General features: G+C 44.7%; 1 protein-coding gene across 2 annotated transcripts in view; it reads left to right on the top strand.

Moving 5' to 3' along the window:
- The window catches only part of SPTLC1 (serine palmitoyltransferase long chain base subunit 1), a 113,127-nt gene that overhangs the window by 24,701 nt on the left and 76,017 nt on the right, over positions 1–12,409 (top strand). The gene's annotated exons all lie outside the window — the stretch shown is intronic.

Raw genomic sequence — 12,409 nt, 5'->3', positions numbered from 1 at the left:
CACAGGACAGTGATGTCCCACCTGGGACTATGTAATAAAGTAAAAAAAAAAAATTAAAAAGTGTAAAAATAATTTTAAAAAAATCGCCAAATAAATTAGTAAAAAAAAATAAAAAAAAAAAAATATTCCCCAATAAATTCATTTTTTGAAAATAAAAAAAACCCCAAAACAATAGAAGTACACATATTAGGTCCGTAACGACCCGCCCTATAAAACTGTCCCATTAGTTAACCCCTTTAGCGAACCCCTTAAAAAATAAAAATAAAAAACGAAGCAAAAAATGATTTATTATCATACCGCCAAGTGCAATAACACGCGATCAAAAAGACGCATATAAATATCCATGGTACCGCTGAAAACGTCATCTTGTCCCGCAAAAAACGAGCCACCACACAGCATCATCAGCGAAAAAATAAAAAAGTTATAGCTCGCAGAATAAAGCGATGCAAAAATAATTATTTTTTATATAAAATAGTTTTCATTGCATAAAACCGACAAAACATAAAAAAACGACCTAAATGAGGTATCGCTGTAATCGTACTGACCCGAAGAATAAAACCGCTTTATCAATTTTACCGCACGCGGAACGGTGTAAACGCACTCCCCCAAAAGAAATTCATGAAACGTTGGTTTTTGTTAATTCTGCGTCCCAAAAATCGAAATAAAAAGCGATCAAAAAATGTCATGTGCCCGAAAATGGTACCAATAAAAACGTCAACTCGTCCCGCAAAAAATAAGACCTCACATAACTCGGTGGGTCAAAATACGGAAAAATTATAGCTCTCAATATGTGGTGATGCAAAAACTATTTTTACAATAAAAAGCGTCTTTTAGCGTGCGACAGCTGCCAAAAATAAACCGCCATAAATAGTAAATCAAACCCCCCGTTATCACCCCCTTAGTTAGGGAAAAATAATACATTTTTTTAATTTTATTTATTTCCATTTTTCCATTAGGGCTAGGGTTAGGGCTGAGATTAGGGTTAGGGGTGTGTTGGGGTTCGGGTTGGAGTTAGAATTGGGGGTTTCCACTGTTTTGGCACATCAGGGGCTCTCCAAATGCAACATTGCGTCTGATCTCAATTCCAGCCAATTCTGAGTTGAAAAAGTCATATGGTGCTCCTTCCCTTCCAAGCTCTGACATGCGCCCCAACAGTGTTTTACCCCCACATGTAGGGTATCAGCCTACTCAGGACAAATTGCAAAACAATTTTTGGGGTCCAATTTCTCCTGTTACCCTTAGGAAAATAAAAAATTGGGGGCAAAAATATCATTTTTGTTGAAAAAAATGATTTTTTTATTTTCACGTACGAGCGTTATAAACTTCTGTGAAGCACTTGGGGGTTCAAAGTGCTCACCACACATCTAGATAAGTTCCGTGGGGGGGTCTAGTGTCCAAAATGGGGTCACCTGTTGGGAGTTTCAATAGTTTAGGTACATCAGGGGCTCTCCAAACGCACATGACACCCGCAGACCATTCCATCAAAGTCTGCATTCCAAAATGGCACTGCTTCCCTTCCGAGCCCCGACGTGTGTCCATACAGTAGTTTTCTCCCACATATGGGGTGTCAGCGTACTCAGGACAAATTGGACAACAACTTTTGGGGTCCAATTTCTCCTGTTACCCTTGGGAAAATAAAAAAAATGGTGACTAAAGATCATGTTTGTGGAAAAAATACGATTTTTTTATTTTCATGCCCGGGCATTATAAACTTCTGTGAAGCCCTTGGGGGGTTCAAAGTGCTCACCACACATCTAGATAAGTTCCTTAGGGGTTCTCGTTTCCAAAATGGGGTCATTTGTGGGTGTTTCCACTGTTTAGGTACATTAGGGGCTCTCCAAAGGCAACATGACACCCGCAGACCATTCCATCAATGTCTGCATTCCAAAACGTCACTACTTCCCTTCCGAGCCCTGACGTGTGTCCATACAGTAGTTTTCTCCCACATATGGGGTGTCAGCTTACTCAGGACAAATTGGACAACAACTTTTGGGGTCCAATTTCTCCTGTTACCCTTGGGAAAATAAAAAAAATGGTGACTAAAGATCATGTTTGTGGAAAAAATACGAATTTTTTATTTTCACGCCCGGGCGTTATAAACTTCTGTGAAGCACTGGGGGGTTCAAAGTTCTCACCACACATCTAGATAAGTTCCTTAGGGGGTCTAGTTTCCAAAATGGTGTCATTTGTGGGGGGTTTCCACTGTTTAGGTACATCAGGGGTTTTCCAATCGCGACATGATGTCCGATCTCAATTCCGGCCAAAAACGTCAAATGGCGCTGCTTCCCTTCCGAGCTCTGCCATGCGCCCAAATAGTGGTTTACCCCCACATGTGGGGTATCAGCATACTCAGGACAAATTGCACAATAACTTTTAGGGTCCTGTTACCCTTGGGAAAATAAAAATTGGGGTGAAAAGATCATTTTTGTGGAAAAAATATGATTTTTTAATTGTACCGCTGTATGTTATAAACTTCTGTAAAGCCCTTGTGGGTTCAAAGTTCTCACCACTTATCTAGATAAGTTCCTTGGGGGGTCTAGTTTCCAAAATGGGGTCACTTGTAGGGGGTTTCCACTGTTTAGGTACATCAGGGACTCTCCAAACGTGACATGGCGTCCGATCTGAATTTTGCATTGAAAAAGTCAAACGGCGCTCCTTCCATTCTGAGCTCTGCCATGCGCCGAAACAGTCGTTCCCCCCCACAAATCAGGTATCAGCGTACTCAGGACATATTGCACAATAACTTTTGCAGTCCAATTTCTCCTGTTACCCTTGGTAAAATAAAAAAAATTGAACCTGAAGTATTTTTTTTGTGAAAAAAAGTTAGATGTTCATTTTTTTTTAAATATTCAAAAAAATTCCTGTGACGCACCTAAAGGGTTAATAAACTTCTTGAATGTGGTTTTGAGCACCTTATGGGGTGCAGTTTTTAGAAAATACCCAAAAGTGACACCATTCTATCATATAGACCCCTCAAAGTGGCTTCAAATGTGATGTGGTCCTAAAAATAAAATGGTGGTGTAAAAATGAGAAATCGCTGGTCAACTTTTAACCCTTATAACTTCCTAACAAAAAAAAATTTGGGTTCCAAAATTGTGCTGATGTAAAGTAAACATGTGGGAAATGTTACTTATCAAGTTTTTTGTGTGCCGTATCTCTGTGATTTAAGGGCATAAAAATTAAAAGTTGGAAAACTGCGAAATTTTCAAAATTTTTGCCAAATTTCCGTTTTTTTCACAAATAAACGCAAGTTATTTGAATGAAATTTTACCACTAACATGAAGTACAATATGTCACGAGAAAACAATGTCAGAATCACCGAGATCCATGGAAGCGTTCTAGAGTTATGACCTCATAAAGGTACAGTGGTCAGAATTGTAAAAATTGGCCCGGTCATGAACGTGCAAACCACCCTTGGGGGTGAAGGGGTTAAATAACATTTCCCACATGTCTACTTTACATCAGCACAATTTTGGAAACAAAATTTTTTTTTTTTATTAGGAAGTTATAAGGGTTAAAAGTTGACGAGCGATTTCTCATTTTTACAACAAAATTTACAAAACCATTTTTTTTTAGGGACCACCTCACATTCAGTCACTTTGAGGGGTCTATATGGCAGAAAATACCCAAATTGACACCATTCTAAAAACTGCACCCCTCAAGCTACTCAAAACTACATTCAAGAAGATTATTAACCCTTAAGGTGTTTCACAGGAGCAGAAGCAATGTGGAAGGAAAAAAATGAACATTTAACTTTTTAGTCACAAAAATGATCTTTTAGCAACAATTTTTTTATTTTCCCAAGGGTAACAGGAGAAATTGTACCCCAAAAGTTGTTGTCCAATTTGTCCTAAGTACGCTGATACCCCATATGTGGGGAGGAACCACTGTTTCGGCGCGTGGCAGGGCTCAGAAGGGAAGGAGCGCCGTTTGACTTTTTCAACCTAAAATTGGCTGAAATTGAGATCGGACGCCATGTTCCGTTTGCAGAGCCTATGATGTGCCTAAACAGTGGAAACCCCCCACAAGTGACCCCATTTTGGAAACTAGACCCCCTAAGGAACTCATCTAGATGTGTGGTGAGCACTTTGAACCCCCAAGGGCTTCACAGAAGTTTATAACGCCTGGGCGTAAAAATAAAAAAACATATTTTTTCCACAAAAATGATCTTAGTCCCCAATTTATTTTCCCAAGAGTATCAGGAGAAATTGGACCCCAAAAGTTGTTGTCCAATTTGTCCTAAGTGCGCTGATACCCCATATGTGGGGGAGAAACACTGTTTGGGCACACGGCAGGGCTCGAAAGGGAAGTAATGACGTTTTGGAATGCAGACTTTGATGGAATGGTCTGCGGGCGTCATGTTCCGTTTGCAGGGCCCCTGATGTACCTAAACAGTGGAAACCCCCCACAAGTGACCCCATTGTGGAAACTAGACCCCTTAAGGAACTTATCTAGATGTGTGGTGAGCACTTTGAACCCCCGAGTGTTTCGCTAAAGCTTATAATGCCCGGGCGTGAAAATATAAAATCCTATTTTGTTTCCACATAAATGATCTTTTAGTCCCCAATTTTTAATTTTCCCAAGGGTAACAGGAGACATTAAACCCCAAAAGACATTGTCCAATTTGTCCTGAGTACGCTGGTACCCCACATGTGGGGAAAAAACTGTTTAGGCACATGTCAGGGCTCGAAAGGGAAGTAGTGACGTTTTGGAATGCAGACTTTGATGGGTCTGCTGGCGTCATGTTCCGTTTGCAGAGCCCCTGATGTGCCTAAACAGGAAAAAAACCCACATGTGACATCATTTTGTATACTAGACCCCCCAAAGAACAAATTTAGATGTGCCACCAACTAAACTAATGTAAATTAGTAGTGCATGGAGGTGTGGTACAATTTGAAGCAATCCTTCATACACAGGCCAGGTTTTTCGGGGCAGGTGTCGCACTGGTAAATGGTGTCCTTGCGTATTCCCTTTTTGTAACACACTCGGCACCTTTTTTGCGGCTTACCTTTTCTACCAGTTGGCGGGACCACCCCCGGAAAATGCTGACCTGGTACGATACGAGAACCTTCAGTTCCGGAAGTAATGGGACCTGCTCCTTCCTGAGCGCCAAACATCATGGCCTTAACCACTACCTCCTGGAAATGGAGGTACAACGTATCGGTGTGGCGTGCACATTGTGACAGCAGGAATGCGTTGAGCTTTGCCATTTGTACAATGTGCGCGGCCAGCTTTTTGTACCATGCCCTGGCCTTTCTGAGAGCATTGTAGGGTTGGAGGTCTTGATCGGAGAGATCAATGCCCCCATGTTTTTGTTGTACCCCACTACACAGGTCGGTTTGCTGACCTGTGTGGAAGTTACCCCGTACAGTGCAGAGGGTGCTGCCATCTCCGTTGTATGTTGGTCAAGAGATGAACATCCCTCTTGTCCTTGACCACCAGTAGGTGGTCGCTACATTGGGCTCTGCTCTCACCTTTTCTGAGCATCTGCCCAAGTGGCGTCTTCGGAAGGCCTCTCTGATTTTTGCGGACAGTACCGCAGGCTGCTGTACCTCGCGCAGAGAAGGATTTGTAGAGTGGGATGCTGGTCTAAAAGATTTCAGTGTAGAGGTGATTTATCCAGCAGTGGGTGAACCAAATCCCACACAATTTTCCCACTCACTCCTAGGACAGGAGGACACTCAGGGGGTTCAATCCTGGTGTCCTTTCCTTCGTAGACTCTAAACCTGTGAGTGTACCCTAAGGTGCTCTCACAAAGTTTGTAGAGTTTGATTCCGTACCTGGCTCTCTTACTGGGCAGGTATTGACGGAATCCGAGCCTTACTTTGAAATGGACCAAGGACTCATCCACGCTGATCTCCCTTTGGGGCACGTACACTTCAGCAAACTTTTTGTTGAAGTGTTCGATGACCGGCCGAACTTTGAACAGACGGTCAAAGTTGGAGTCTTCTCGTGCGGGACACTGTATTATCGGTATAATGAGGAAACTTGTGGATGGCCTCAAAACGCGTCCGGACCATGACCATTCAGAACACTGGAGTGTTGTATAAAATATCAACACTCCAATATTGCCGAATTTCCAGCTTCTTCAGTATCCCCATGTGGAGGACCAGGCCCCAAAACTGCATCATTTCAACTGCATCCACAGGAGACCAGTTGGAATATGATGAACGCGGGTTTTCCGCCAAAAATTGACGAGCGTACAAATTCGTTTGCTCCACCATGAGGTTAACAAAATCCTCAGAGAAAAAGAATTTGGAAAAGTCTATTTCTGTTAGGCCGGTGGTGTCAAACTTGATTCCTGATTCTGCCACAAAATCAGGAATCGGTGGCTCCTAATTTTCGGGGGGCGAAGTCCATACAGGGTCTACTGAATCAGCTTCGGGCATGGTGGGCGCTGCCTCCTCTTCTGTCCTGGAGTGCCTGCGTGGCGTTTCCGCAGGACCGGAAGAGGATGAAGAGAAGGAAATGGGGAGAAAAATACCTGTGAAAAGAAAAGTCTAAAACAGCAGGCCCTAGCTGTGATAAGTGAACGGCGTCACTTATCAAAGTTCAGTGGTGGCTTCTGGGTGTGCGTACAGGTGTGGTGCAAGGGGGGGTGAAAAAAAGGAAATCAGCAGGCACAAGCTCTGATAAGTGACTGTGTCACTTATCAGTTTGGCGGTTGTGGGATGTCGCGATGTCGCATTAAATGCCATGACGTACTATCCCGTCCTTGGGAATTAAGTCCCAGGGCACATGGACGGGATAGTACGTCACATGGCAGAAAGGGTTTAAAGTTTGCAACAAGCCACCTGGGGGAGACACCAAACATGTGGAAGAAGGTGCTCAGGTCAGATGAAACCAAAATCGAACTTTTTGGCAACAATGCCAAATGATATGTTTTGCGTAAAGGCAACACAGCTCATCACCCTGAACACACCATCCCCACTGTCAAACATGGTGGTGGCAGCATTATGGTTTGGGCCTGCTTTTCTTCAGCAGGGACGGGGAAGATGGTTAAAATTGATGGGAAGATGGATAGAGCCAAATACAGGACCATTCTTGGAGATAACTTGTTGGAGTCTGCAAAAGACCTGAGACTGAGATTTGTTTTTCAACAAGACAATGATCCCAAACATAAAGCCAAATCTACAATGGAATGGTTCACAAATAAACGTATCCAGGTGTTAGAATGGCCAAGTCAAAGTCCAGACCTGAATCCAATCGAGAATCTGTGGAAAGAGCTGAAAACGGCTGTTCACAAATGATCTCCATCAAACCTCACTGAGCTCGAGCTGTTTGCCAAGGAAGAATGGGCAAGAATTTCAGTCTCTCGATGTATAAAACTGATGGAGACATTCCCCAAGCGACTTGCAGCTGTATTCACAGCAAAAGGTGGCGCAACAAAGTATTAAGTTAAAGGGGCTGAATAATATTGCACGCCCCACTTTTCAGTTTTTGTATTTCCACAAAAATTTAAAATAACCAATATATTTTGTTCTACTTCATAACTGTGCCCCACTTGTTGTCGATTCTTCACCAAAAATTGACATTTGGTATCCTTATGTTTTAAGCATGATATGTGGGAAAAGGTTGAAAAGTTCCAGGGGGCCGAATACTTTCGCAAGGCACTGTACATTTTACTGTATTAAAGAGATGTGTTTTTTTTAATCTGTTTAAAATGACTAAAATATTGTATTTCTTACTACATCTACTAAGATTAAAGTGAACTTGGCACCTTGCCAAGGTTCCCCAGACCGTCATATTTATTGCGGTATGAATACCCTTTCTGGAACAATTTTTTTTTTTTTTTTTTTTTTTTGTCATCTTACTGACCACTGAATATTTACAAAAAAACTGTTTTATTACTTTTGCAATATGTTAGTTAGTGGGTGACTGTCGTGTGGATGTTGTCCCCAGAGTAATCGGTGGAAGTGAGTAACGTGTTTTACAAGAGCGACATCACCACCAGCTCTAATGCTCTGTCAGCTGGGTGTACGCACCCCTGATACAAGCCCAGGCTGACAGCCGTGACGTAGGACTCCGCCAGGCATTCTGGGTGTACGTACCCTTGCTTCACCGACGCACTGTGCTCGCCCAAGGAAGAAGCTGTGATGTAGGACTCAGCCTGAAAATGACTGGCTAAGGCTACTTTCACACATCAGGTTTTCGGCGTCAGGCGCGATCCGGCGTCGTGCCGGAACGCCGGATCCGGCAAATGTTTAGTAAAACCGGATGTGACGGATCCGGTTTTCTGCCGGATCCGTCTTTTTCTTGACAGACAAAACCGGATCCGTCTCATCCGGTTCATCCGTTTTTCTATCCGTTTTTCGACGGATTACGCCGGATCCGGTTTTTAAAATTGACCCTTGTGGCCTTCCGAACGGGATTGGCTACTGGAAAACTAGATATAGCATGTTCCTACAGCCCTTCTTTGACAGGTTGTAGAGAAGAAAGTGCAGGTTGGAGAGAAGAGTACTGGCGAAGATGGATGTTGTCATTGGAAATATTACCACTAGAAGTTCTGTGACGGTTTCAGGGACAATTTTCCACTATACTTTGTCACCTCAAGGCAGAGTACACTGGGATGACAGAGTGTGAGAGATTTTTGCCCTAAACTTGTGTACCTTCTGGACCAACAGTATATACCTTTGCCAACCAAAGTTGGCTATCTTGTCATGGTCTTACTATTTTTACCTTTAGGCCACAGGTGTGTACCTGGTTGTGTTTTATGCAAAGTATTTCACCTTTTAACAAAAGTTGTGTACATTGGTAGGAAATCACCAACAATAAACACAACTTTTTAGGTGAAATACTTTGCTTCAAACACAACCAGGAACACAACTGTGGCAAAAAGCTAAAATTTACCCACAGTTATATACCTGGTTTTGAATACCTTTTTACCTTTGAAATACCCTGTATTTAACCTTTTTTTAAAACATAGTTCGCCGCAGAAAGAAATGACAGACAACCATTGTGAAACGATAATTTAACTTTTATTTAAGTTTTTTTTTTTTTGTAAAATGTTTTTAAAGTGCAAAAAAACTTTTTTAGAAAGGTTTTAAACCCAATGGGCATTTTTATTACAAAAAACACACATTACAATTCTGTGTACTGTGGGGTGGAAATACTGCTGGAGGGGCTGCGGGACACTTCGACACTGGGTGTGTGGAGAGAGGACTGGGATCTTGGTGGGGAAGGAACAGTTAGAGGTGAAGGTGTGGAAAAAACTACAGAATGGGTGGACATGTGGGAAGCAGAAGAGGTGGTGGGTGGTGGAGTGGAGGGTTGGGCAGGGACTGTAGGAGCAGATGATGTTGATGGAAAGTTCTATGGGGAAGGAGTTTGGTACGGGGAAGGAGTTTGGTACGGGGCAGGTTGCTGGAAGTGGGGAGATGACTGGTACTGGGGAGGTTGCTGGTACTGGGCAGGTTGCTGGTATGTAGTAGGAGGGGGAGGATGAAAAGTGGCTGGAGGGGGTGCAGATGTAATAGGAGGGGGAGGATGGAAAGTGGCTGGAGGGGGTGCAGGTGGAGGAACTACAGTGGTGGGAGGTGGAGGTTGGGAGGTAACCTGCTGTAGAGCACCGTGGCACGAATGCATTACATGCATCTGCTGGGCAGGAGAGAGCGTTTCCATGCGCTCCACAACAGACCTGAAAAAGGTGTGGTTTGGCGAAGATCTTGCTTCTGAATGCATGGTTTGCAGAAGTGTCTTCACCTCCAGAATGCTGGAGTTGATCTGCTGAAAGCCTGCGGAGATTTGCTCTGACAAGACTTTGAGACAGTTCTGGAAAGATGCATTCAGATGCAATAACTCTTGCGCATAACTCTTTTCCTGACCCCTCTGCAGCTGCCGCCCAGTACCCGCAGGTGTACTAGAGGCGGCAGGGGCAGAAGGGTGGGGTAAAGGGAAAGCGATCTCCTCACCAGCAGCTTCATGTAATGTAGGCGGCCACGATGCTCCTGTGCTGGTGGATGGGACAGATGGGTCGAATGTGTGGGAAGGCAGGGAAGGTGCAGATGTACCGGGGCGGTCGAAGTGTCCCTCGGTGCCGGTCTCCTCAGGGATCGCCTCAGAAGGGTCCAATCGTGCAGGCTCCCGAGTGCTGCTCACCGTGCTGTGGAATAAAGAGAAAAAAAAACAATTAAAATACTGACATGGTATGGCCCTGGCTGAAAAAAAAAAAGTTACATCTAACATTTTTTTCACATGTGGTGTGTAATATTTACCTTCTGGTGAGCATTGTTTCCCGGAGGAACGACAGGGCTTGTGCGTACTTGTACTTGCTCCTGCGTCCTCCAGATCCACTCGGGGCCCGCATCTCTTTATTGAACTCCTTCTTGAAACGATCCCTCACAGACCGCCACCGATTCACAATTCTGTTCCCTGAAACGAGAAAGGAGTGGTTAGTATACAACATCAGTGTTTCACAAACTCCAGTCCTCATGGTCCCCAGGGGTCATGTTTTCAGGATTTCAATAGTAAATAGAAATCCTGAACACATGATCCGTGGGGACCACGAGGACTGGAGTTCGGGAAACACTGGTTTACATCAAGCAACCGGTACTGTATATACTTACGCTCTTTAATCTGGGCCCGAGCTTCGAGGTCCTCCCAGCGGCCAACAAGGAGTGAACAGATTTCCTCCCAGAGTCGTCGGGTAACGATAAGGTCAGCGTGGCGGCGGTCAGCCATATTCCAGAGCGGCTCCCTTTCTCTGACGAGATCGATGAGGCGGTCCACATCGAGTCCTCCATCCTCACCGTCAGAGTCGGGAGCACGCTGTGAAGGCTGTTAAAGAAAAAGACAAAAATAACATAATTAGCCTCCACAAAAGAAATGAAATAAAAAGTGCAAAAAAACAAAGCAAAAATATTTATACTTACACGCTGGTGACCGCCGCGTTGCTGTCGCCGACGACCCCGGGAGGCACTGCGAGGACCTCTTGGCCGAGCACCAGATTGGGAAGACTAGAGAAGAAAACAAAAAATGTTATGTCTTTGGATGTAGGCATTTGTTTGCTGTGTGTGGTCTGCAGAACATTGTTTTCTATGTGTTGTGTGTAGTGTGATGTTGTGTTTCTGCGTTTGATGCAAAAAACTTACGAATTGTGAGCCCACTCCAAGCGTCTGTCCACCCCTTCCTTCTTCTTCTGGGAGCTCCTCTTCATCTTGTGATTCCTGTTTTGAAATAAAAGGCAATGAATAGACATATATTACAGAGATGATGGATTTTGGAAATAAAAACTTACCGTCAAACGCTGACGATGCGAGGGAGGGCTCCCAGAAGAAGATGTGCTGTCCTGTTGATGGCCAGACTCCATGGCTGTGGGTATTGCTGCTGCCAGTGATGCCATTTCTGCTGCTGCATCTCTTTGGCGGCTGTTGAATAAAGAGAAACAAAGGGCCAATGAATATCTTGATATTCCATGGCCCTAGTTTGGAGGAATGGGGGATTTGATAATTACCGTCTCTCATCTGCTTCTGGACTCCCCTCCCGTTCAGCATGCTGCTCCATTTGGGGTGGTGCTGATGGTGCTGCTGCTGCATCTATTTGGTGGCTGTTGAATAAAGAGAAACAAAGGGCCAATGAATATCTTGATATTCCATGGCCCTAGTTTGGAGGAATGGGGGATTTGATAATTACCGTCTCTCATCTGATGCTGGCCTCCCCTCCTCAGCATGTTCTATTTGCTGCTCCATTTGGGGTGGTGGTGGTGCTGATGGTGCTGCAGTGGTCTCCTGCCTTCTCCTGCTTCGCTTGGTTGCTTTCTTGGGTGGCATGTTGGGTGTGGCTGTGGGTCCCACTGTCTTGCTTTTATATATGTCTTGTGGGCAGAGCTACTGAGCATGCTCAGACCAAAAAACCGGATCCGGCCGCCGGATCCGGCTTTCGCCGGATCCGGCGCATTGCGGCGCTCATAGGCTTTCATTGTGTGAAAAAGCCGGACGCGCCGGATCCGGCGTGTCCGGCTTTTTCGCCGGAGACAAAAAAACGTTACAGTAGACGTTTTTTCCAGACGCCGGATCGCGACACATTGCGACACATTGCCGGATCCGGCGAAAACCGGATGAAACGCATGGCCATCCGGCGCGATCCGGCGCAAATGCAAGTCATTGGGGGTGAAACCGGATCCGGCATCGCATTTCGCCGGATCCGGTTTCTGTCAAAAGCGCCGGATCGCGCCTGACGGCGAAAACCTGATGTGTGAAAGAGGCCTAAGTCCTTTGCCGCCACTGCCTTTTTGGGCATGCGCAGTCCGCCATTGTAGCTGGGGTGTTTACCGCCATAATGGCTAGTTGAGTCCTATGTCACTGCTGTCTCCCTGGAAATGCGCGGTGCGCTGATGTATCTGCGGTGCGTACACCCAGCCTATAGACCGTTATCAGGGAGGCAGAGATTTGGAAAGAGCTGGAGGTGACTC

The sequence above is a fragment of the Dendrobates tinctorius genome, unplaced genomic scaffold (assembly GCF_039654945.1).
Source record: "Dendrobates tinctorius isolate UK_male_01 unplaced genomic scaffold, ASM3965494v1 ptg000044l, whole genome shotgun sequence".
Lineage (NCBI taxonomy): Eukaryota > Metazoa > Chordata > Amphibia > Anura > Dendrobatidae > Dendrobates > Dendrobates tinctorius.
Note: the sequence above shows the minus strand (reverse complement) of the source record. Positions and strands in the feature narration are given on the sequence as shown.